The sequence below is a fragment of the Arvicola amphibius genome, chromosome 7 (genome assembly GCF_903992535.2).
Source record: "Arvicola amphibius chromosome 7, mArvAmp1.2, whole genome shotgun sequence".
Classification (NCBI taxonomy): Eukaryota; Metazoa; Chordata; class Mammalia; order Rodentia; family Cricetidae; genus Arvicola; species Arvicola amphibius.
Window position 1 is genome coordinate 63805198 of NC_052053.1, and position 27550 is coordinate 63832747.

The following is a 27550-nucleotide window of genomic DNA, read 5'->3' on the forward strand; positions in this document are numbered from 1 at the left end:
CATTCCAGGCCTAGTACCTGGTACTCAGGGACAGTGAACAGAGAGTTCATTCATATGGAATTGTAGGGTATGGGGACATCACTGTATTTACAAATATTATCTCTGTAATTTACACATGAATGAGGAAGGGTATTACTTAGATCAAAACAGGAATCTGTCTGATACAGAAAAAGTAAAGTTTTTCTCTGTTACTCAGTGGGGTGGTGAGTTCCAAATTCCAAACCTGTCTGGAGGAATGCATTCCCAGTCCATATTGGCACCTGTGCAGACAGAGTTCCTTCATCCCATTGAGAACCATATTGTTATACCCATGTTTGTTAACATGATTCACATGTCAGTGGTTTATGGCAATCGTATCCTCCTTTATGTCAATCACCTTCCCTGAAGGTGCTTTGATTATCTTGCCCTAATGAGATTTTGGAACAGAACACTGGACAGCACAGTTGTCCATTACACCAGTGATCAGCAGAACTATGAACATCGGGTGTTGTCAGCTGGGTAATCCTGGGACAATTTTCCCCCCAAAACTGTTTTCCACGGTCCCTGATGCAGAAATATCCTTAACCTGTACTAACAAGTGTTTCACAACCTAGTTTCTATTTAGTAGCTATAAGATTCTAATTTGTCTCATATATCCATTTTGACCTTCTATATTGGTTTATTAAACAAAAAAGTTTGGAAGTGTTGTATTATAAAGATCTCACATTTCAACTACAATACAGTCTCTGGATTTAATAATGTTGGAAATGAAATCCACAGACACTGTTGGAATTCCTTCAGTTCAAACTTCCTTATCAGATTCTGATACCATATGCTTCTTAGGAACTGGTGGAATCTATAGTGCCAGTTCTTAATTTGAAGAATACACTAATATAAGAGTTTGTCTATGCCTTCTCCAAGAAATGCTATCTCTAAGCTTCCTAAGACAGTTCTGACCAACTATACCTGATTTAGGGAGATATTCTTATCTACTTGAAGGTCTTCTTTACACCTTGAGTGTTGTGACACACATAAAGAAGCCATTTCGTTTATGAGGCTATGAGACATTTTTGAAACATATATAACTTCCTCTGGAACAAGATAATCAAACAAAAGTCAGTTTGAAAGGTCAGTAAGATTTGGTGGGCTATAGGAGTTGGCCACATTTCAGATTATAAGCCTCTTCCACTATACAGTCAGCAATGGGTGTGGGCATATACTACACAAAGTTAGATTAGCTGAAGTTACCTCTGTCCTACATAGAGACTTAGATGGGGAAATTGATACAGAAAGGTGATGAATATATTCTATAAAGATATAAAACATAAACATTGTATTATGCCACAATTTGAATAACTGTAGCACAGCTTTTTGCCTGAGGATTTTTCTTGGGCACTCTGACCATTAAGAGTTAATAATACACTATTGGTGTATGGAAGATTTCCTGGGATGGCTTGAGATTGTCTTTATCAAATGTCCTTGTAGTATCAGAAAGTAACCAGCCTGAGAACAACTTGCCATATGCCTGTAGGTTCTAAAAATTTTGGTTATTGGATTAATGAGTAAAAATGATAACACAGTTGTCTGATATAATGATGTCAAACTTGAGAAAAAAGATTGGAAATGATAACACGATCCTGTCATCGTTTATTAATGATACTTAAAGATGTAACAAAAGGAACTGAAACACATGTTCCAAACAAAAGAAATGATGGATCTATGCTTTGAAACAACATGATAATATCCCTAGGTACTAAACTCTGTGTAAATAAAGAAGGGACTATGGTATCCAATCTGTCAGAATACAAGATTTTATCAACAATCATGGCCTGACTCACTTCCTTCCTCACCAACTATCCTTATATCCTCCGCTGGGAAATGTCCACTATTGGGGATGGCTTCCAGCAACTGGTGTCCAGATCATGTAACTGCAGAAATAATCTACTGGCTGTAAGGTGGACTTCATCCAAAGGGGTTTTACAGGGTCCCTCGATGAGGAATAGACCAGGAACTAGGGTGGGATTTAAAAGTTAAGAAATATATGTTAAGTCATGGGCCACAAAGAATTAAAGGAAGATTCTCTATAGATATAAAACTTTTAAAATTGGGTCATAATGAGTCTAAATAAAAAGACTCATTATAGATATAATGCAACATACCCTACAGAAAAATAAGTTATTGAAATACCTTTCAACTGGCCTCAGAGAATTAAGTTTGTCTCCCTTGACTTTCCCAGAGAGTTAAGTTGCAACCCCTCTTAAATAAAAATATCTAATACTCGCCTACTCTGTGAGTTTTTTCAAGCCTTGTGCTGCTGGTGGCTAGATTTCCAGGCAATGATTCTTGGTGAATCATGAACAGGGAATTTAAAAGGAGAAGCAAGAAGACTGTCCAAGGTATATGCATCTCCTGGTTATTTTCCAAGAAGAAGAGACAACACCCTAATCAAAGCCATAGCTAGGACCTCACTAAGGGTGCTGCAGACTCATGGTATAAGGAAAGGCTGGGTAAGAAGAGTGAGAAGAAGAAGTGTAAAATTGCCATGTACTAACACTATGAGAGACAAATATATATTGATATTCTTAAGTGTGTCCCAATAGAGAAAGGAAGGAAGGAAGGAACGAAGGAAGGAAGGAAGGAAAGGGAAGGAAGGAAGGAGAAGGAAGGAAGGAAGGGAGAGAGGGAAGGCAAGGGAAGTAAGGGAAGAGCAAGGATGGAAGAAGAAGGAAAGGAGGAGGGGAGGAGAAAAAAGGAGGGAATGGAATGAAAGAAATAAGAAAACTGATATTAATATTCAAGCATTTTTTCAAAATTTTTGTAAAATAGATCAAGTCCTTGTTTTGCAGACCATGGAAATTTAAGACTGCCAGTTTAAAAATGAAGTTAAAAAGATTATAAGCTGTTGTTGAACTAAACATGGTCCTAAAATATGTTTATTTGAGTGGTTTCTTTGTGTGGAATTATTAACCAAACTCTGTCTACAGAGGCATTGACAGATCTCCCTGACAATATTCTAAAGAAATTTTTCCTGTTAGAGGTATGTAACTGTTAAGACTCCTGTTTCTGTAGAACCCCCTTCTAAGGCTTCATTTACTAAAGCTTGAAGATTTAATTGTCCTGTTAAACAATGATTTGTAAACATGCTTCTAAGGAGCTTTTACATCCTCATGATGTCTCTGATTTAAAAAAAAAACCTGCAAAATATCATAATAAAGTTTGGCCTCCACCTTATAATACATCATCTGCTCCTCTTATAAAAGTAAGGGAGAGTCTTAAACATCATAGTTCAGGACTCTTAGGCATGTCTGTCACTGCCCATGGAGCAGTTATTTGGAGACCCTCTTTCAAATACTTTCCAGTTAAATTCTAAAAGGTGATTTCCCCACCCTTATCTTAATCCCAACACTTGGAATAATTCTACTTACTCAGTTCTCTTTCCCCTTCTTCTAGGTAAGTGCCACTATGGAGCTCCCTCCTTTGTTATTTCTACTAGAAAAATCAGACCGGTGTGGTCAGGACGGCTACCTTTAGATTTACCTGGACCCCATCACATGGAGAGAGAAGCCTCTCCTCTGTAAATTGTGGATATTTCTATCTGACAAGTCCTGTCAGTCTGTTTTGGCGACTACCAGATTAATACTTTTGTTACCAGAAGACTTATCCTCTCTGCTCCCTCAAAATTCTACACATTACCCTACTTTAATTTTGTTTCCTCCCCTAAAAGCTCTCTAAATCTATCATAGATCAAACATTAAGTTGTTAAATTTACAAAGTTAGTTATACAAAGATAACTAACTTATATTATAGATTTAAGAATGAATTTACTTAAATCGTGAGCTATTGAAGATAATTAGGAGCAAAAATTAAGTACGCTAAGTACTATAAACAATTCCTTACTTATCCTTGACAGTAAAAAATGTTTAAGTTTCCACTACAAACAAACTGGTGTAATTTCTCTTGCTTATTGCCAAGGCTCTGTCCAAATGATGTATACTTTTGGGACTCTTTCATTTAATTGATAGATGGACCATTAAGATTATGTTTCCAGGACTGACCCCAAAGCTACAGAGATGACTTGTCCTCGAAAAACAAAAATAAATAAATAATAAATAAATAAATAAATAAAAGATTATATTTCAAATTATAATTTGTTGAATGACTGTAACTTTAAATAAAAAAAAAAACTTCCAGAGGCTTCAGCTGCCTTCTCAGTTTTCCTCCTCAGTAAAAATTAGGCCACTGACCTCACTTTCTATGGCTAATGTAATGGCTAAAAAAATTTCATTATTACCAAATTCCAAAATATACTCATCAAACGGGTTCAAAGTAACTCTTTGATTATTCCTTTGTTTAAAGGAACTCACTCTAAAATGTCTACTTCATTAACCAACCACCTATGTCTCCTGACATAGTTGGAAAAAAAGGTATAAAATTTAACCTTAAACTATAAGGATAAAAAGTAATATAAGAAATAAAAAGATATTTTAAGATATATAAGCAAAAATTATACAACTTCTTAGGACATAATGCTTAAGTTATGATATGTAGTTCAAGAAAATAAACTATAGAAGAATTACAGGTCTAATTTTGGTCTAATGTAGTTGCAACTTATATTAAGGTCAAAAATAAGAAAGCTTAAGTAAGACATGAAGGTTTAAATTGGCATGAAGTTTTTATGAAACTAAGATGTATAGGTTTAAGGTATGGTGATATATGAAGGCTTAGATAAAAAGTGATTTGGAAAGAAAGAAAATAATTTAGGATCTGTGAAATGCAAGTTATTGAGATAGATAAAAGCAGATTATAAAGATCTGAGGATGAGAAGTTTAAGTAATTATACAAAAGTGATTTGAGGTGTATAAACAAGAAACATACTCCAAATTTTTTTAAATTGCTATTCTGCTGTTACATTGAGACTCCAAAGTAATTGACAGAAATTGATAAAATCGGATAAACTATTATTCTGTTTCTCGACAAAATACCGCCAACTATTAATACCACAAATAATAAAATACCACAATAATAAAAAATTTTAAGAATTTTTTGTCGCTTTATGAAGGTTTTAATAGGCTTGAAAAGGTCAACTTGAATTCATCAACACCCATAGGTCATGAAAAACTTAAGAAAAGTACCACCAAGCTGTGATTTGTTTCCCATCAGCCTATTTTCATAATGGGACACCTCTCTCTCTCTCTCTCTCTCTCTCTCTCTCTCTCTCAACATTGCAATATTAAAAATCTGCTATCTGCTTTCTCATTTCCGGGACCATGAGCCCACTATAATTTTTTTCTGAACTACTTTACTTTATCCCTAGTCTATCTCTTTTAAATCTCTTTTAACAGGTTTAACAGGTTTCAAATCAACCACAGACACCTTCAGGATAAACTTAGCTGTTTGCTCAGAATCTACACCCTGGTCCAGCCTCACAGACCACACATCCCTAGTCTCAGATGGTTCTAAAAAGTATGACAATGAGAGAAACAACCTGAACTTACTGGACTTTGCCAGCATTGCTACCTTTTGGCTTCTCAACTACAACACATTCATTTCAGCATGAAGTAGGGAATACATTGTACCTTGACATCCACTTATTAGACATGGATGAAGAAACTGTGGGATATATACATATTACAGTACTACTCAGCGATAAAAAACAATGACATCTTGAATTTGCATGCAAATTGATGGAAATAGAAAACACTATTCTGAGTGAGGTAACCTAGACCCAAAAAGATAAACATGGGATGTACTCACTCCTAATGGGTTTCTAACCATAAATAAAGGACATTGAGCCTATAATTTGTGATCCTAGAGAAGATAAATAAGAAGGTGAACCCAAAGCAAAACAGATAGTTATCCTCCTGGATATTGGAAGAAGTCAAGATTTCTGGGCAAAATTGGGAATTTGGGGGCAGGGTGGGAGGGGGGTAAGGGGAGATGGGGAGAGAAAAGTGTGAAGGGTAGGATGGGGAGAGCGTGGGTGAATGGGATGGTTGGGATACAGGAAGGGTGGGTATGGGAGCAGGGAAGTATATATCTTAATTAAGGGAGCCATTTTAGGGTTGGCAAGAGTCTTGACTCCAGAGGGGTTTCCAGGTATCCAGGGAGATGCCCCCAGCTATTTCCTTGGGCAGCCAAGGAGAGGGAGTCAGAAAAGGCCAGATCCTATAGTCATACTGATGAATATCTTGCATTTCACCATAGAACCTTCATCTGGCGATGGATGGAGATAGAGACAGAGTCACACATTGGTGCACTGGACTGAGCTCCCAAGGTCCAAATGAGGAACCGAAGGAGGGAGAACATGAGCAAGGAAGTCAGGACTGCGAGGGGTGCTCCCATCCACTGAGATGGTGGGACTGATATAATCAGAGTTCACCAAGGCCAGCTGGACTGGGATTGAAAATGCACAGGATAAAACCGGACTCCCTGAACATGGAGGACAATGAGGGCTGCTGAGATACCAAGGACAATGGCACTAAGCTTCCTCAGGACAGTTCTGAACCATACTATACCCTGCTTTAGGGAGATATCTTATCTACTTGAAGGTCTTTCTTATACCTTCAGTGTTGTGACACACATAATGAAGCTGTTTCTTTATGATGTTATGAGACATTTTTGAGACATCCATCCCTGTATTTACTCAGGAAAAAGATAATCAAAACAAAGTCAGTTTGAAAAGGTCAACAAGATTTGGTAAGCTATAGGAGTTGGCCACATTTCAGATTACAAGCCTCTTCCCACTATACATTCAGGCAATTATATGGCATATACTACAACAAAGTTAGATTAGCTGAAGTTACCTCTGTCCTACACAGTGACTTGGATGTACAAAAAATGATGTAGAAAGATGATGAATGTATTCTATGAAGTTATAAATTATAAAAATTGTATTATGCAAGAATTCGAATGATAACTGTAGCAGCTTTTGCCTGAGGATTTTTCTTGGGCACTCTAACCATTAAGAATTAATAATACACTAATTGGGGACATGGAAGCCTGCCTGAGATGGCCTGAAGATTTTCAAAACGGGACAAATAGATAATGAAAGCTGGGGCACATAAATAATGGGATATTACTCAGTAGTAAAACAAGAATCATGAACTATGTAAGTGAGTGGTTGAACTGAAATAAAAATGCTGAGTGAGTTCACTTATGTCCATGAAAACAAATGCTTCGTGTTCTCTCATCAATGTGATTCCATGATTTGAATACTTGCCTTGTGGGTTTCATTTGTAGAAGCCAAATGACTAGAAATGAGTCATTAGGGCCTGAGGTATTAATGGAGAAGTATAATAAAACAGGGACAAAATAAAACCATAGGGGAACCCTGGAGAAAGAATGTCTCAAGCATGAAGTGGGACTTGGGAATTAAGAAATCAGGAACTGGTATAAGGCAAACCAAAATTAGCGGTGATAAGAAAGCTCTGTGAAAATATAGGATCTTGCAGCAGAAGTAAAAATAAAGATGTAGACAACATGGAGTGTGTGTTGCATGACAAAATGAAATTAGGTTGCATACACTAAAATTATGTGTACTATGGAATAAAGAAAACCATAAATTACCTTTGTTTTTCTATATCAAAACATGGGAAAATAATAAACAATAAATAGTTGCCTTGTAAATTTTCAGTTTTTTTGATTGATTTCTTTTAAGATAATAATGTGATGAGAGAGCATTTACATAAAACCTAATGAAATAAAAAAAGTGTAGGCAAATTTTGGTATATCTAGATAAGACTTGTAGTTTATTTGTTAGTGCTATTTCTGTGGGATCAGTTCTCATCATGATCTATGGTTATCTGGACTATTGCAGAAACATGAGTAGAAAGTACAAGGATGACCTTTGAATTTTATTTTAACCTGTGAGCCTTTCAACAGAGGTACGAGGTACCTGCCTGGGTGAAGGGTGCTGTTTCCAAATACATGAGTTATTAATTTATCATCTCAATGCCAAATTAGAGAGAGAGAGAAATAGAGAGAGAGGGGGGAGATAGAGACAGACAGACAGACTGTCACAATCTCTCAACCCAAAGCAAGAAGTTTCAGCAATTTTTGCTTGCAAAGGAAGAATTAGTTTTCTGTAATTGAGTCTCATTGGGTAGATTAACCACACTTAAGGGTGGATCCATGTCCAGGGGTAGATGGCCAACATAAAATGACCTCAATTGTATGTTTGTAGATATTTACTATCATATCAATTTATACTGCATTTCTTTTTATCTAATATGTTTTTGCTTAGTACTATGGTTCCAGGGTTGAATTGTTTACAATTTTAGTTTGGTTTGGTGTACTTTAGTTTTGGTTTCTCTCTCTGTCTGTGTCTGTCTATCTATCTATCTATCTATCTATCTATCTATCTATCTATCTATCTATCATCTATCTATCTTTCTCTGCGTGTGTTTCTGTGATCTGTGTATTTTTACTTGTTTTAGTACTATTTTTAAACTGTTTTGTTTATGTGTTTGCTTTCTACAGAGAGAAAGAGCTGAATGGTAGGGAAGAAGGAAGGACCTAGAAAAAGTTATAAGATTGAAATCAGTAATTATAATATATTGCATGAGAATTTATTTTAAAAATATATAAACAGTAAATGAAAACTGAATAAAATAAGCAAGAAAATTTAAACCTCTGAACATTTTAATAAATAATTTTTACTTTTCTTGAGCATGGAAACATCACTTGTCAATCACAGCAGGTGCTGATCAGCTAGTAGATTTTAAGTAAGGACACCACAGAGAATACAGAGTAACTTCCACTCAAACATCTTTTTTTCACTATGGATTCTCGGTACCATTGTTCCCCCTTCTGGTTCTGAGAGCTCTTGCAGGTTGGTTTGTCAAGGCTTACACAGAAGTGGCATTGTATCCCATGAACACCAGCATCCCTGCAACTTCAGTGCTCACAGAGCTCAGCTGAAGAGAGAAATGTCTCTGGTTCTTAGGCAATGCTGACTTGATATTAGATGGACTGATTTTAAATTATACCTAATGATCGTCAATGTCTCTCTCAATGTCAGTTCTGCTTGAGTGAATCCAGTTCTAGCTGTTCCTGTGTGTAATAAGGACATACCTTCTTACAAGGTAATAAAATAAGGACAGACCTGGGTCTTTGCAGCTTTCATCTTGTTACACCTGCAGGAGAGCACCTAAACTCAGAGTGGCTCAGAGGATCTTGAGATCTGATGGATTCCCCCATGTGTTTATGTATAAATTCCTGAAACATTCAGATACAGGAGTCAAAAGAAAGAGGAGGAACAACTGTGGCACTCAGAGTCGAGGTAACATCTCAAGAAAAATACTTTCACATTGAGGAGATAAAAGTCAGGCCAATTTGAAATTCAACCCAATATATTTATCATAAAGTATTTAACAGTATGAAAGGAGAGATGATATTTTGACAAGGATCCTCATAGGTAGAGGATATATCCCTTTAGACAGTTTTTTCTCTCTCTGTCTGCCTCTCTGAATTCAGAATATTCTTATCCATGGACAGAGAATGTGTTAGTAAAGCTTTACAGGAGTTGAAAGTTTTCAGAAGGAAAGATGAATTTGGAAGGTTCTTCCAGGAATGAGAAAATCCAAGAACACTACACAGTATTTTGTCAATATGCCTGTTTAAATTTCTGAAGTATAACTACAAATAGTAACACAAATATTCATGTTACAGAAAGCAAATCTATTCATGTATGTTTTGTTGTAAGTTCAGGACTGTGAATCATTTGTGCCTAATATTCCAGGAGTAAAGCAGCTTGAACCAATCAGTTGCATGGCTTCTCTTCTCCCACTGACCATAATTGGTATGATGTCATTGAGTCATTCAGTTCATAGGGAAGCACCCTCAAAGCAACATATCATTATAAAGGAATAGTTCTCCATAGATGCTGAATGGACTTAAGTTGGCATTTCTCCTTCTGTTCTTGTCAGAGTGGTGTCCATAAGTCTTCACCACATAGTCTAGTTTGGAAGGATACTGATGGCTATCATGTGTGAAAATGTACAGGAGTCTTTGCCTGCTTAATACATATGGCTTCACAGAGACATCCTCCACATATAATAAAATATATTCAAAAAATTCTGGGCCCTGAAATTGTTGAGAGATGGCATGAGAGTCTACTCCTAAGGTAGACCAATGTGAGTATTGCAGCATGTGCTGATCTGATGAAATGTCTGTGGACTCTGTGAGATGTTTTCAAAAATACATGAACACATTGATTTCTAGCATTCTCATCCACATTTTACTTGTGGATTATTTCCCAATTCACATTTGTCTGAAACCTGGTTTCATTGACCATAAATTGACAGTAGTTTCTTGTGTTATTGCTTCTACATTTGATGCATCTTCATCACTGAAGGGCCTGAGCATGACTTGCACTATTCCTGAGTCCCTTTGCAGATAGATTTGCATCTGAAACATGGATCATAACTTATCTATCTGTTTAACTCTCAGATGGAAACACCATGGTTTCCTCAGTGGTTAGATATCTCAGCTAAAACGAGAACCAATTTAGATGTATTGCTGCAGCTGTCTAGAGTGTCTGCTAGGTAATTTACCTATAGCAGAGGTTAAAGATAACTTCTACATCCTCCTCCTCTGGAACATCATGAATCACTATCTGGAATTACTACTGATAGAAAAGCTAGACTGTACAAATCAAAGAGAATGTCTATGAAGGCTTATTTAATGTGGACCCAGTACTTCTTATGGATGGGACACCTTTAGATCACTTAAAAGCGTAAAAAACAATTACAGGCCCCCAATGTACAATCATATGAGAATATTCATGAGAAAGGTGTGACACATTGATTGGCATCTGGATAAATTTAATGAAATGCATATGAATCTTTGGGGCTCTAAGAAAAAATAGAGTCAGTTATAGGATAAAGATATTTCCTATCTATTGATAAGAGACTTAAGTCAGACAAGATATTATATTCTTTGAGTATGTGAGGCATAAGAGTTGAAAAAGGGTATGATAGAATTCCAAGATTCAGCAAGTAAGAAGTAACAATACATTTCTTCCCTGAAAGTGAACTATGTTCTGAAATCCCAGAGAGTAAGTATTCTTGGAAAAGCAACTGTCATCATGAAAGGAAAACATGAAAAATATGTATATATGTACTCTGGTGTCATGAAAAGTCCTCAGTAGTAATGACATTTCTCTGGTACTTACCAGTTTATTCCTATGGACCCAACAGTCATTATCATCTCAGAAGCTTGAGGTCTCTTGAATGCAATATAAGATGTAGTGGCTCTTCTAGCAGAATTTTAAAGCAGCTATGTAGTTGGAACTTCAGTTAAAGGCTTGCAGCCATGTTAGATGCTATACTCATTGTGCTTGCAGAATCTATTTAGTTCTGAATTAAAATGTTCAAAATTTTTCTACATATTGATCAATCCCCATGTCACCATTGGAGGAAAGCAGTAATGTGCTTTGGAAACTCACTGGTGTTTTATGCATTATTTCTTATTTTAATTTATATATATATATGTATATATACATATATATGCTTATTTTACATAATGGCCGTTGTTTTCTGCTGTATTTCTCTCTTCCTTGTCCCTTCCCACAATCATCCCTCTTTCCACTCCTCCTCTATTTCTGTTGAGGAAAGGACAGGTCTCCCATGAGTATCAACAAAATGTGACTTATTAAGTTACAATAAGATTAATCACCTCCCATGTATTTTACTGGGCAAGGAGACATGGTATGACAATTAGGGTCCCAAAGCCAGTAAAAGAGCTTTAGACATTCCCTGTCCCCATTCTTAGGAATACCACAAGTAGACCAAGATACCCAATTCTAACATATATGCTGTGGACCTAGACCATTCCTTTGTAGGCTGTCTGGTTGCCAGTTCAGGATCTGTGAATCCCTATGATCCCAAGTTATTTGATGCTCTGAGTATTCCTGTTGTGTCCTTGACCTCCTGGCTCCTACTATCCTTTCTCCACCTCTTCTGTGGCATTCTCCCTGGGTCAGCTTCTGTTTCCATATTTTGATGGATGATGCCTATCTCAGAACAATTGGACAAGACACCATACAATGAGTAGAGCAGAATTTTAATTCACCATTAGAACTGTGGTGAAGGAGAATTGTCTGTATCCTGTCAATCATGTTTTAAATAAACGCTGATTGGCCAGGCAGGAAATATAAGTGGGAAAACCAGACAGGAAGTAGAAATGATGTAATGAGAACAGGAGAATTCTGGGAAGGAGGAAGCTGATTACTCCCACTCCTGACAGTACCACCAAAGCAGCAGGATGTGATCTGTCCCACTGAAAAACGTACTGAGCCACATGGCTAACATAAATCAGAAAAATGGGTTAATCAAGATGTGAGAGTTAGCCAGTGAGAGGCTAGAGCTAATGGGCCAATCAGCTTTATAAATTATAGAGATTTCTGTGTTATTTCTTTGGGGCTTGCCAGCTCTTGGGTACCGTGTGGGACAGAAACCCCAAAAAAGCAGGTCCCCTCATGTTACAGAACTGGAAAAGAATATTCACACTTGTTAAAAGGTATTCTTATGATGATAACATCTATTCACAGCATTCTGAATTCTCATGAAGGGGAACTCTGTGATGGAAGAACATGCAGAACAGATCACTGTTCTCAGCTACTCTTCTCAATGACAAGCCCCAGAGATCACGAGTAGCATGTGTCTCCATGTTTCTCCCTGCTTAGATATTCATTCAAACTACTGAATTAACTGAAACAGGTTATTGTGTCCCTGTGGTTCAATGCAATACAATATGCTATGAGTACAAGGCAGGGTATTGGGACCTGGGAATTCTAAGAGTGTGGAATCTGTGATCAGTGGTTAATCTCTGAACCCATCTCTCAGATCTCATGAATAAAAACTGGAATAATGAAATCATTTTTAATAGAAATTGAAAAGTAATGTTGGACATCTCCTGAGAATTAGACTTTGATTTACTAGGTGAACAAACACTTCTGCTCCAAGATATTGACCCAGTTCTGGTAGTAACCTGTGCTGATATTAATATCAACATGGAGATATGTATCAATTTTAGTAATATGAAGCTTCCTCTTCTCTGAATCTTTTATGAAGTGTCACTAGGAAAATTCCTATGCAATAGAATTCATTCTTAGTCCTGTTATTACTTTCCTCAATAGTTAAGCACAATTTTGAGCAAGTCTGCATATTTCCCTTCTTTGTCCTCTCAGCACCAAGGCTGCTTCTTTCTCCTTCAGTTTCTGACATGCCTCAGATGTGTGCTGTAACTCTGTGTCTTACGCTGTAATAGATAACAGAGTCCACAGGTGTCAGATGTTGAGCTCCATGTAGACTGTAATGAACATTGTGTATGCATACCGTGTGGCTCTGACCTCAAACTTTTTGTCTATAATTTATTCTACCAATGGTTGGAAGGATATTTCCAATCTATTCAAGCCTACATGTTAGCATCTGCTCACCCAACCCATATAGGAAATAGTGAAGACATGAGTCAAAATCCTTGCAGGATACCTTTACTGAAGGTCCAAGAACCTCAATTCAGACCCAGACTTCTGCAGATGAGCCAGAGAATGGACTTCTGTGGAGAATACATACTGGCTTTCACTGTCACTAATCCTTATTCTACCCCTCAGGCCAAAGACTAAAGGTCTAGATACCTGTAGCTGCTGCCACAAGGCAGAGCATTATCCAGTACCAGTCCATGTTGAAAACATGAGTGCTCAGGGACTAGGGATAAAAGTGTAAAGATGTTCTGCTGTAGAACTTATGGAGATCCTTTTATTTACAACCAGAAACTAATATTTACAACCAGAAACTAAAAAATTAGATATTAAAATTCTAAATAACCCAATTAAAAAGTCATGTACAGAACTAAAGAAAATTCTCATCAGAAGAATTTCAAAGTCCAAAAGATAATGAAGGATATGTTCTAATTTTTTGAGTTCTTTATATATATAGACCAGTCCTTTGTCTGATGTGGGGTTGGTGAATATTTTTTCCCATTCAGTAGGCTGCCATTTGGTCGTACTAACTTTGTCCTTTGATTTACAGAAGCTTCTAAATTTCAAGAGATCCTATTTATTTATTGATACTCATATTTTCTGTGCTACTGAGGTTATATTTAGGAAGTGGTTTCCTGAGCCCATGCATTGAAGGTTACTTCCCACTTTCTCCTCTATCAGGTTCAGTGTGGTCAAATTTATATTGAGGTCTTTAATCTATTTGGACTTGAGTTTTGTGCATTGTGACAACAATCAGGAGAGATGATGAAGAAGAATTTATATTCATAACATGAATAATTCATCAAGATGAAGTCTCAATCCTGAACTTCTATAACCCTAATACAAGAGCACCAACATATGTAAAAGAAACATTACTAAAACTTAAATCATACATCAAACCCCACACACTAATAGTAGGAGAATTCAACACTCCACTCTTGTCAATAAACAAGTCAACTAGACAGAAACTTAACAGAGAAATAAGAGAAATAACAGATCTAATTAAACAAATGGACTTAACAGACGTATACAGAACATTCCACCCAAACACAAAAGAATATACCTTCTTCTCAACAACTCATGGAACCTTCTATAAAATTGATCACATACTCAGTAACAAGCTAATGTACACAGATATAAATAATGGAGTAAGCCCCTGTGTCTTATTATATCACCAGGGAATAAAGTTAGAATTTAATGACAATACTACCTTCTGAAAGCTTACAAACTCATGGAAATTGAACAGTCAAGTCCTGAACCACCCCTGGGTCAAGGAAGAAATAAAGAAAGCAATTAAAGTCTTCCTTGAATTCAAGAAAAATGAAGATGCAACATATCATAACCTATGGGACACCATGAAATCAGTGCTAAAAGAACAGTTCATAGCACTAAGTGCCCACATAAAGAAAACAGAGAAAGCTCTTATTAGTGAATTACCAGCACACATGAAACCTCTAGAACAAAAAATGCAAACTCACCCAAGAGGAGTAAAAAGCAGGAAATAATCAAATTGAGGGCTGAAATCAATTAAGTAGAAACAAAGGAAACAACACAAATAATCAATAAAACAAAGAGCTGGTTCTTTGAGAAAATCAAAAATATTGACAAATCCCTACCTGAACTAATCAAAAGGCATAGAGAGAACATCCAAATTAACAAAATCAAAAATGAAAAGGGGGACATAACAACAGGCACGGAGGAAATTCAGACAATCATAAGGTCTTACTACAAAAACTTGTACTCTACAAAATTGGAAAAAGTAAAAGAAATAGATTTTAGTTTGACACCACATACCAAAATTAAATCTAGACCAGGTGAGCAATTTAAATATACCTATAAATTGCAATGAAATAGAACTTGTCATCAATAACCTCCCAACAAGAAAAGCCAGGGGATTTTAGTGCAGAATTCTACTAGAACTTCCAAGAAGAGTTAATTCTTATACTCATCAAAGAATTCCATATAATAAAAACAGAATGGACATTGCCAAACTCTTTTATTTATTTTATTTTATTGAGTTTCATTGAGTTTTACATTTTTCTTTGATCCCCTCCCAGCCTCTCTCCTCCATTTCAACCTTCCCCAAAGCTTCCAATGCTCCCAATTTACTCAGGAGATTGTTCCTTTTTCTACTTACCATGTAGATTAGATCTGTGTTTGTCTCTCCTAGTTGTTGTCTAAGTTCTCTGGGATTATAATTTGTGAGCTGGTTTTTATGAAGCTACAGTTACCCTGACACCAAAACCACACAAAGTCTAAACCACAAAACAGAATTACAGACCAGTCTCACTCATGAACATGGATGCAAAAATTTACAATAAAATACTGGCAAAAAGAATCCAAGAACACATAAATAATACTCATCCATCATAATCAAGTAGGCTTCATCCCAGAAATGCAGAGCTCGTTCAATAGATGAAAATTTATCAGTGTAATCCATTATATAAATAAAATGAAAGGAAGAAAACATATGACCGTTTCATTGGATGCTGAAAAAGCATTTGACAAATTCCAACACTTGAAATACTTCTATTGAGAATTCTCTGTTTAGATCTGTAACCCAGATGGAGATTATTAAATGGTTTCTTAAATGGATTATTTGGAATTTTGATGTCTAATTTCTTTAGTTTTTTATGTATTTTGGAGATCAGTCCCCTGTATGATGTACAACTGATGAAGACCTTTTCCCATTTAGTAGATTGGCTTTTTTTAATGACTATGTCCTTTGTTTTACATAAGATTCTCTGTTGTCTGTGTTTTTGTCCTCCTTGTCCCCCAGCCCAGTTCCAACAATCATTAGGTCCCAAAGAAATCATACAGAGATCTACAATAGTTATAAAGTGATTGACCCATTAGCTCGAGATTCTTATTAACTCTTATAACTTATTAGCCAATATTCTTATCTATGTTAGACATGTGTCTCAGTACCTCATTCAGTGGTGTAGTCATATCTTGCCTCTTCTGTGGTCTGGTCAGGACTGCAGAGGAATGGGCTTCCTCCTTCCTAGAATTCTCCTGTTCTCATTGACTTGCCTCTACTTCCTTTCTGGTTTACCACCTATACTTCCTGCCTGGCTACTGGCCAATCAGTGTTTACTTAAAATATAATTTACAGAATACAGGTCATTTTCCCACACCACTTCCCCCTCTTTTTTTAAACAAAGGAAAATATCCATAGTCCATATTTTGGAAATGTGGGCATAGATTTCCAGGCTACATCCTGTTGGTTGGGAGGCGCTGACAATTTTATGGGGACCTAAGTAAAATTTAGAATTATGATCAAGTTCTGACTGGAGTATCCTGTGAGGCTTGATTACCTCAGACAGCACTCTTGAATCTATTCTGGATGTAGAACTCAGACATCTGGGCCATCTGTTCCTACCAGAGATTTCTCAATGGGTTTTCCTTGATAAAAACTGATTTTTCTTAACTCAGAATGAATCCACAGCCTCTCATTTCCTGTAGAAATAAAAGCAAAACTGCTTCTCCATGGTGACATAACTTTTCACTTCAATTTTGAAGTCAAGGTATTTTCAAAATACCTATCTTGGATTAATTAAGCAGTGTTTATAAGCAAATACATTTTAGCAGCTGTTGCTCCATCCTCAGCATTCAAAAAATTCAAAGAGAGCATAATACCATACAGTGTCTAAACTATCTGTGTATTTTTCATCTTTACGTTTTATTTTTAATTTTTGGCTTTTTGAGACAGGGTTTCCCTGTGTATCTTTGTCCATGAACTCACAGACTTCTGGCTGCCTCTGTCTCCCAAGTGTTGGGACTAAAGATGTGCACCACCACAGTCAACTATTCTCTTTTTTTCTTTCTTCTTTTAAGAACTATACCCTTTTTCTTTTCTCTCCAAAGCCTGAATATATTTTTAACATATAGTAATCCATTGAGAGGTTTTTTTGTCTTTGAATTTATCTTTACTTTTATCTTTCCTCTAAATCCTCTAAAATACCTGAAAAATGTAAAATGCAATTGCAGTAATCCATTCAGTGTTAATCAAGAACTGGTGACAAAGACAATCAAATTTCAGGAAACAAGGGAGTGAGAGACCAAGGCTAAAGATGACAGGATCAGGCCTCTAACATTCCTAGCTTGATATCCTACTGTTCTTCCCCAGTGATATCTCTACAGGAGCCCAGCTTGTTGCAGATCCCACACCCTATGGAATTTACAACATGACACTTTGCTCCATCCATAATGATAGGAGAGTGAGAGGTTTAATTACTACTCCAAAAAGCAATTCATGATTCATGATCATGAGTATAAATAACTAAAGATGTAACTAAAGATGTAAAATTATATTTCATAGCAAAATTTAAAACATCTGCTCACAAAATTTCCAAAACTGTCTATATTTGTTTTAGGAAAAACAAATTGGACTATGAAAGGGGCTTTGTTAGTGCACATGCTGTTGTTTTGTCTTTACTGGCCTGCTCCACATTATAGCTTATTCCCAGATATTTCAGCAACACTTTCATTCCATTAGTTTAAGAGATATTTTATCATAATGTAATGCCACCATCATATTGTCCTACTTTACTGTATTAAAAATTAATCATGTCAATGGAGGTGGTCACTGGTAAACAGCAGGTCAAGGTATAGCGTACTCTAAGGGCATTCTGAATTAGCACCAATTCATTCCTAGCAGGCCTTTTGAAAACCTGACAAAGACTCTATAAGACTGTGAAGTGATCAAGGGACAACTTAGAGTGATCATTTTGGAGCAAGGACAATCTTCTCTGCCATCTCAGTCTCACACAGCTTCCTGCTCCTCCAGGGTTTCTGACACACTCAGGATGTGGTTGTAACACTGTGTCTTGCACAATAATAGACTGCAGAGTCCTCAGATGTCAGACTGCTGAGCTCCATGTAGGCTGTGCTGGAGGATGTGTCTGCAGTCAGTTTGGCCTTGCCCTGGAACTTCTGATTGTACTCAGTATTACCATTTCCAGGTAAAAATATCCAATCCACTTCAGGCTCTGTCCTGGCTTCTGCTTCACCCACTCAATAAAGGAGTCAGTGAAAGGTGTAGCCAGAAGCCTTGCAGGACAGCTTCACTGAGGACCCAGATTTTCTAAGCTCAGGATGAGACTGCTGCAATTGTACTTGAGAGTGGACACCTGTGAAGAAAAAGACATAGTGTATATCTTTGTCACCTCAGTCCCTGTTCCTTCTTCAGGTTTGGAACTGGAAAGCTCCTTGCCTGTAGTTACAGACACAAGGAAGAGAATGATCTAGCTCCATCCCCTATTGAAAATCTGTGTGCTCAGTGACTGATAAGAGGACACTGGTCATATGTTGTTCTGGGGTATGCACATCCCTGTATTAACCATAATAGATTCATGTTATTTGCATACTCATGAGCAGGGAACTTGTTAGATAAGAACCCAATCCAGGAGGAGATGAAGGAGATAGAGGAAACCGGTGAAAGGCAAAAGAATAATGTGAGCCAAATGTTAATTTTGTCTGAGGAAATGTAGAAAATGCTTCTTCTCTGAGCGCTGTGCAAATGCTGAGGATGTAAATCAGGACTTAAGTTCTCAATAAATTTCAAGCCTGAGACAAGCATTTTCTTCTTCTTGAAAAGCTTATAAGTCTGATTTATAAATAGTGGTTGTGATAATAAAGATAGGTATGAGAGGTTTAAAACTGCTTAGTTTGAAATTCTTCAGATTCACGCAATTAATATTTGTCTTTTAAACATAATATAAACTAAGAAATCCATCAAAATGAACAAAAGTAAATGTACTTCAGTAACATTTATACAACAATGATTATTGCAGTAACATCACAAAAACTAAATTATGAAACTAAATTATGTATCTTTCAACAGAGGATTTTATTAAGAAGACATATTTATATAAACAACATGTTTATGTAAACAGCAACTACAAGAAATATGGAACTTACATCACATATATAAAAATGGATGCAACTAGTGATAAATATATTAAGACCATCTCAGAAACATAGAAGTAAAATGAGACTCTTATTAGTAGTTTATGTGAAATTCTCTAGCAGAATCAAGGAAAAGAAGGAGGGGAAAAACTAAGGGTAGACATTATGGCAGTTATATACACAGTGTACAAAATACACATGTAGAACATTCCAAACATATGTAAAAATGTTTTTACATTTAATCATTTTATTGAAATTTTATTTCATGTATAAAACATAGTATGATCATATCTACATCTACTATGCCTTACTGATTCCTCTTGGAATTTTCCAATAAGTCTCTCTCCCAACTACATGACCTTTTTTGTATCATTAACTAATAACCAAGTGAGTACAATCAGTGGTATCTATAGTCACATATGTGGAGTCATTGACTAGTACATAGGAATTGTCCAGAAAAACTCCGAAAGAAAATTGATTATTTTTTGCTTATCAATAATCGAATGACAATAGATCCTCAGAATGCTTTGCGTTCTCAAGAGTTTCTACCCATCCATGTAATAGTTGCAAAAGTTGTTACACCTCTTTATTACTAAGAAGAGTGCACAATGCATCCACACATATGTATTATCCTTAGGGGAAAACTTATGGAATTCAATTTTTGTATACTACTATCATGTGGGTCCAAGTAGTCAAACTGATATTGATAAGTTTGGCAGTAGACTCCTTTACCTCTTCAAGTACTTTACAAGCTCTCAGCTCTCACAAAACAAAATGAACTCAATGGTATTTTTATACATATTTTCTCTCATATTACATTGTGCATTTTTGTCTTATTTGTCTTTTGCCTATGTAACATTATTATGTATGGTTGTATATATGCTTGTGTATGGGAGTATGTATTATTTTATTTCACTTTGGTTTTAACCCATTTTTAAAATATTTTAGCCTATTTGGTTTTTTTTTTCCTACAAAGAAAAATCAGGTTCTGGAGTTGAGTAGGAAAGGACAAAGGAAAGATCTGAGAAGAATAGGTAGAAGGGAATCAGTGATCAGATCACATTGCATGAAAATTTTCAAAATATCTTTATCACCAACTCCAGTTGGAATGGGACTGATGGAACATGAGACCAAACCGGTCTCTCTGAATGTGGCTGACAGTGGGGGCTGACTGAGAAGCCAAGGACAATGGCACTGGGCTTTGATTCTTCTGCATGGACGGGCTCTGTGGGAGCCTTCTCAGCTTGGTCGATCACCTTCCTGGACCTGGGGGGAGTTGGAAGGACCTTGGTCTTAACATAGAGTAGGGAACCCTGATGGCTCCTTGGCCCTTTATTCTGTGGACTATTTTCTATTCTTTTATGGCTGGACCATGTTTTTGTTAACCCCTAGCAGTTCTGTATGTAACTGTTTTATATTTTATTTTTCTAAACACCATTAAAGACCTGAGCACCACTTTCACAGTTCCTTAGGACCTCCACAAGAATGTTTGTTTCTGGCTGCCTGCTCACATGTTCTCATTCTACTTCCTTCACAGTATGATTATCCAAAATTTCCTCATTGATCAGATATCTAAGATTCAGAAAGATCCAATTTAGAGATGTTTCTTGACATTTATGGAGTGTTCACTCTGTAAGAAAGTTGCATAAAAACCTACATCTTAAAAATTTTGCATACAAACTCTGTAGCCCATTCCTCTGGGAAAATGTCATGAATCAATTATGCTAATTACTAAACACTATTTAGCAAGAAGCAAGGATGACTGTAACACCCATCTATCCCTAAGACCATAGGAGATGGTCTTTTGCCATTATGTTCACTGTTCTGTAACACACTGTGATTACTGGACAGGGTACTGAGTCTGGCAAAGACTATAAATGCTCAGTCAATGATCACTGATTAATCTTAGAACCTATTCCTAAAAACTTATAAGTGTAAACTGGTGTAATGAATAACCTTTTAAATAAAAGCTCAACAGTAACTTTCTTCATATCCCAGGAATTAGGCATTGATGTGAAATGTGATCAAGCATTTCTATTTCTATTTCTGAGTCAAATGTATTGACTCAATTATGGAAAACACATGCTCATGTTGATATCAACATGAAAATGTTTGGATCACATTCACTAATTAAAAACTCCTGCTTTCTGAATCTTGCAAGCAGGGTGACAAAACATCTTTATGTAATAGAATTAATGCTTATTTTGTTGTTCTTTTCCTTGGTACTTAAATATAAGTATTTTGAAAGTCTTCAGGTTAATATTCCCTGTCCTCTAAGCACCAATGCAGCTCTTCCTGATACCTCAGGGTTTCTGACACAACTCAGAAATGTTTTGTGACACTGTTCTCAAGCCAGTAATATAGGGCAGAGTTTTCAGGTGTCAGGCTGATGAGCTACATATAGATGCTGTTGAGTATTTTGTTGTATCCAGTATGGCACTTCTCTGAAACTTTTATCCATAGTTTATTGGACCAATGCTTGGGGGTATCCATCAAAGGTTTTCAAGCTCAGGTCTAAGTACACCCTCAACCAGTTCATATAGGAAATGAGGAAACTATCTCTGTCAATGACCTTTAAGGAAAACTTTATTGAATCTCCAGGACTCCTCAGTCTAACTCCTGAGAGCTGCAACTGAACATAGGAGTGGACATTCTATGTAGAAAAGATGCCCCAATCACTTCAGTCTCTGGTTCCCATCAAGCCTGTAACTAGTAATGCACTTGTCTATAGCTGCTGCCACAAAGTAGAGGATAGTATGAATTCAATCCACATTAAGAAGCTATATGTTCATGGACTGTAAACAAATGAGGATTAATGTTATACTATAGGTTGTACAATTATTCCTGTATTTACAATCACAAAATCTTTAGTTTATATAATCATAAAAACTGGTATTTCTTATATCAAGACCTGGTTCTTTTTCAGAGAGAAAAGGTAGAAAGATCAATGGGAGGATGAGATTCAAAAGTAAAAGCTGTCTGAGAAGAGGCATTCCCTGCTTCCTCCTAGTTTCTCTGTTGACAGAGCTCTTCCATTTGATTGAAAATCTACTCATCATATCCATGTTAAAGTGAACCATACTTTATGTTTTCAAAGGTCATCTGATTTAACTTAGAAATAACCATATTTGTGATGCTCTGAAGTTGCATTGACCATCCTTCTCCCATCAGTCACTGGCACAGATCTTTGGAGGCTATTCCCCATTCCATAACAATGTTCATCAGGAATATACAACATCTTTGATATCACCTGCGAACTCCTGGGACAGTTTCCCTAAAATGTTGTTTAGCATCCTGGACCTCTAATATCTTTAAATGTTACTGGCAAGTCTTTTGTAAACTAGAAACTTATTCAACAGCAGCAGGTATCATTCTGGAGCTTGGTGACATCACAATGGATTTCATTTAATAAATAACTTGTCCAGTGTTGTAACAGAGATCTTACAGTCAATTGGACCATGGTCTTTGAATGTTATGATACTGGTAATGAAGATCAGAGAGATCTCAACAAATATCAGCTGGGAATTGTACAACATTCTTAGCTTCTTCTGCTGTCATCTAATTCTTAGAGAACTGGTGGATACACAATGCTCCCCTGCTGGTTCTGGTAATAAGCTTCTGTAAGTTCTCACACAGGTCTGTCCTTAAGACTCTTCTTTCTCGTCTTTGTAATATACCTGGTGATGATGAGTAGCTATTCAAGGATGAATGATGAGCTGTGCCTCAAATGTTGTCTCCATGAACCACAGTCCTTTTCTAAGAACAGTTAGATCTAGCTTTAGCAGTGACCATGGGTGAAGAACTGAGTTACCATAGAGGACAAGTGATGGAATGGATTTACAATTGCTCTAAAATGCACTTTCCCCACTCATGTAGCTGCATTTGTAACAGAAAACTCAGAAGACCATGAAGAGGAAAAAATGTGGTAGTTAAAGATAAATTTTCAACTACAGAAAACATTTTCATATTTGAGAAGTGACCATAATTTAGGGTCATTTGGACTGTGATTCCATCTGTTTTCTAATTCAGCATTTGTATTATGAAGGGCTGTAGAGCTGTATGTGAAGATTAAAGGCAATTGTTTGTCCCTTTGCAGTAAGTTTTTCTAGGTGTAAATGCTAGCTGTGTTCTTAGGCATCTGTCTTTTCTCTTCGGATCTAGTTTTTTTTTTTATGTTCAGCATCCTCTTATTCATGGAAAGTCATGGCTATTGATTATCAAAAACTTGGATGTATTTGCTATAGACTTAGGAAATGAGAGCTGTGTACTACCAGCTTCAAGGAATTTGTGGAACCATATATATATATATATATATACATATATATATATATATATATATATATATATATATACACATATATATATATATATGCGCTGCATATTGAGGTGAATTTGTCTGATTTGTCTGGATGTAAGCAGAGTGATCATGAATTGAGTGCATTTCACTCCCATAAATGTTGATGTATTGAAAAGTTTTTAGGGTCTCATAATACTCAATTTTAAATTTCTATATGTGAAGTGCTTTCAACAACATGTATTCAAAGCTTGCTACAAAGAAGAGTTATTGAAGTCAAAGTCACTTTTATAATATATGTTGCACATTGTAGATGCTTTTGTTGCATCTCCCTTTTCTAGTTATTATTGTCACTTATTCTTTTTAAAACCATTACATTCTTACATTTATTTATAAAACTGTCAAATAAAAAATTAAAAACTGAAAGAAAACAGATATTTACTGGTTTCAAAAAGAGCTCAGATCCTCTCTGGGCTTGAGGTTCACAACTATAAAGACTTAATCGACTTAGATGTTAAATGATTTTGGAATTTAGCCATTGGGGCAATATTGCCTGAGGGCTCCTGTCTGAATCTCAAAGACTGAAACAGAGAATCCCACTCTAGCATTGTTTCTCATCAGAACAAATTCTCCAGATTTTTTCAAGATCCTCAGACTCTAATGCATGGGGCCAAAGAAAGGTGCAGCAAGTGTTGAGCAATTTGATGCACCAGAAAAATGATCCCCTAGAAAGGCCATGCAGTTACTATCTGTGGAGCAGTTGCTCTTGTCTGCAATTTCTCTCAGGAGCCACTTCATTTCTTCCCTAATAAGAGCTGTGGGATTCTTTCTGTGACCCTTTAGCAATTGGGTTTTACATCTATTCGGGCATGCATATAGCTGTGATTGGTCAAGACAATGAATTCTGTTTAGGCTGTATAACTTTGATGAATAGACACAATACTAGGATATTTTGCAGTACTCAGACTAACATAGGATCTTAGTCACAAAGACAGTCTTTTACACAGACAGCAAACTTTGGACATCAGAGCAGATTCAAACCAGTTTTTTGACATCTGGAGGCAAATATTAGGTTGCCCCTAGAGACAAAAAAAGTAGTCATTTTCCTGGGTGTTCTTTGTTGTTGATTAAAGGTCAGAGCTTGAAGAATCTTTAGTCTGCATGTCTTCCCTACCACTCAAGGTCAAACTAATTCATAGTTTTGTTAAGTCTTAAGTTTACTTTCTGTCCAGGAGCCCTTACTAACTTAGAGCTAAAAACATGGGTCAGTGTGCCATTGCTGACCGAAGAGAAACTACACGGCTTTTTATGGGGTGTGAGAATGGGCTGGGCTCTGGGAATGTGACAATGTTGTCTAGAGTTTAGGCCATGAGATAGCAGCATTGAGGAGCAGCAGTGGCAGCATGGAGACAGACAGGGATGATTGTGTGGAGCTATGTGAGAGCTGCTGCAGACTGTGCATGAAGAGAGTGTGTGCTGAGTGAGAGATGAAGCATGGTAGAAGTGTGAGAGAGTGAATGAGTAATACTGAGTGAATGAAGAGAATCAAATAATGTAAAAGTGTGTGTGTGTGTGTGTGTGTGTGTGTGTGTGTGTGTATGTGTGAACAAATGTGTGAGAGAAAGCTGGGTGAAAGAACTGCTACTATATATAGGAGCTGTGCCTGGGAACTGTGTAAAGTACTGAATTGTGTGAGAGAGTTAAGTGAGATATTTAGCTGTGATTGTATTTGTAACTGTGTGGATGCAAGGAAAATGAAGCTGTATAGAAAAGAGATGTAGAAGAGAAATGTATATAAAAGAAAGATGTATAGCCATGTGAAAAGAGATGTAACTGAATGTTGAAATCTGTAACTGTGCAGGAGAGAGATCTTTGTATGTAAAGAGAGATATGCTGTTGTATGTTGCGAAGGTAGTTGTGTAGAGACAGATTTTCAGACAATATTTTTAAGAAGAAATAATAGAGAAAGTTACCACCAGAAAAGCATGTACTACTTCCTTTTTTCTTAGGTTACCTACAGAAAGTTTGTTTCCTTATTTTCCCCTCAGATGAAAAAGTCTAGCCAACACTAAACTGTAGATTCTTTACATAACTTAATACTGTTTTTTTTTTAAGGAAACTGATGTATTTGGGGGAAGTTCAAGGTCCCAAAGGAAATACACCCTACTTTGGTCACTCTCTGCACCTGCTCCTGGGCTGACTCTGAGTTCCTGTGATCTGTATGCCTCCTGCTGGAAATGAGCTCCAAAGTTGTTCCTGAGCACAATTCAGGGAATGTTGTGTGCCTGACTGTGATGTCCCTCAGTGTGCTCATCACAGTAATATTTGGCTGTCACTCCAATAACACAGAAGTCAACCTTGAGGACAACTTTTCCTTAGATGTGTTTCTAGAGGTGAATATGAGGTTGCCCTTACCACACAGTAAGGCATACTTGAGCTCTAGATGAGGGGATAAACACTGAGTTTACAGTACAGTAGTAGGAAATAGAGTTATCTACTTGATCAGAGAAACAGAAGACAGAAAGATGAAATGCAGTAATGGAGAGAATTTCATAAAAAGTCCAAGACTATCACTTCTTACATTTATATGTTCAGTTCTCAAGAAGAGGAACGCGACAAGGCTGTCCACTCTCTCCTTATCTCTTCAATATAGTACTTGAAGTTCTAGCAATAGCAATAAGACACAACAAGGGGATCAAGGGGATTCGAATTGGAAAGGAAGAAGTTAAACTTTCATTATTTGCAGATGATATGATAGTGTACATAAGCGACCCGAAAACTCCACCAAAGAACTCCTACAGCTGATAAACTCCTTTAGTATCGTGGCAGGTTACAAGATCAACTCCAAAAAATCAGTCGCCCTCCTATATACAAAGGATAAGGAAGCAGAGAAAGAAATCAGAGAAGCTTCACCTTTCACGATAGCCACAAATAGCATAAAATATCTTGGGGTAACTCTAACCAAGGAAGTGAAAGACCTATTTGACAAGAACTTTAAGTCTTTGAAGAAAGAAATTGAAGAGGATACCAGAAAATGGAAGGATCTCCCTTGCTCTTGGATTGGGAGGATCAACATAGTAAAAATGGCAATAGTACCAAAGGCAATCTATAGATTTAATGCAATCCCCTTAAAGATCCCATCAAAATTCTTCACATATCTTGAGAGGACAATAATCAACTTTATATGGAAGAACAAGAAACCCAGGATAGCCAAAACAATCTTATACAATAAAGGAACTTCTGGAGGCATTACCATCCCTGACTTCAAACTCTATTACAGAGCTACAGTATTGAAAACACCTTGGTATTGGCATAAAAATAGAGAAGTCGACCAATGGAATCGAATAGAAGACCGAGATCTTAACCCACAAACCTAGGAACACCTGATTTTTGATAAAGGAGCTAAAAGCACACAATGGAAAAAAGAAAGCATCTTCAACAAATGGTGCTGGCATAACTGGATGTCAACCTGTAGAAGAATGAAAGTAGATCCGTGTCTATCACCATGCACAAAACTCAAGTCCAAATGGATTAAAGACCTCAATATCAATCTGAACACACTGAACCTGTTAGAGGAGAAAGTGGGAAGTACTCTACAACAAATGGGCACAGGAGACCACTTCCTACGTATAGCGCCAGCAGCACAGACATTAAGGGCAACATTGAATAAATGGGACCTCCTGAAGCTGAGCAGCTTCTGTAAAGCAAAGGACACTGTCACTAAGACACAAAGGCAGCCTACTGACTGGGAAAAGATCTTCACCAACCCCACAACAGACAAAGGTCTGATCTCCAAAATATATAAGTAACTCAAGAGACTAGACTTTAAAATGCTAATGAACCCAATTAAAAAATGGGGCACTGAACTGAACAGAGAATTCTCAACA

The 27550-nt window shown here is 36.7% G+C and overlaps 1 pseudogene; it reads right to left on the reverse strand.

The window, feature by feature from the left end:
* Window positions 1-18262: 18262 nt before the first annotated feature.
* LOC119819793 lies at window positions 18263-25977 on the reverse strand (annotated as a pseudogene).
* Window positions 25978-27550: the final 1573 nt, after the last annotated feature.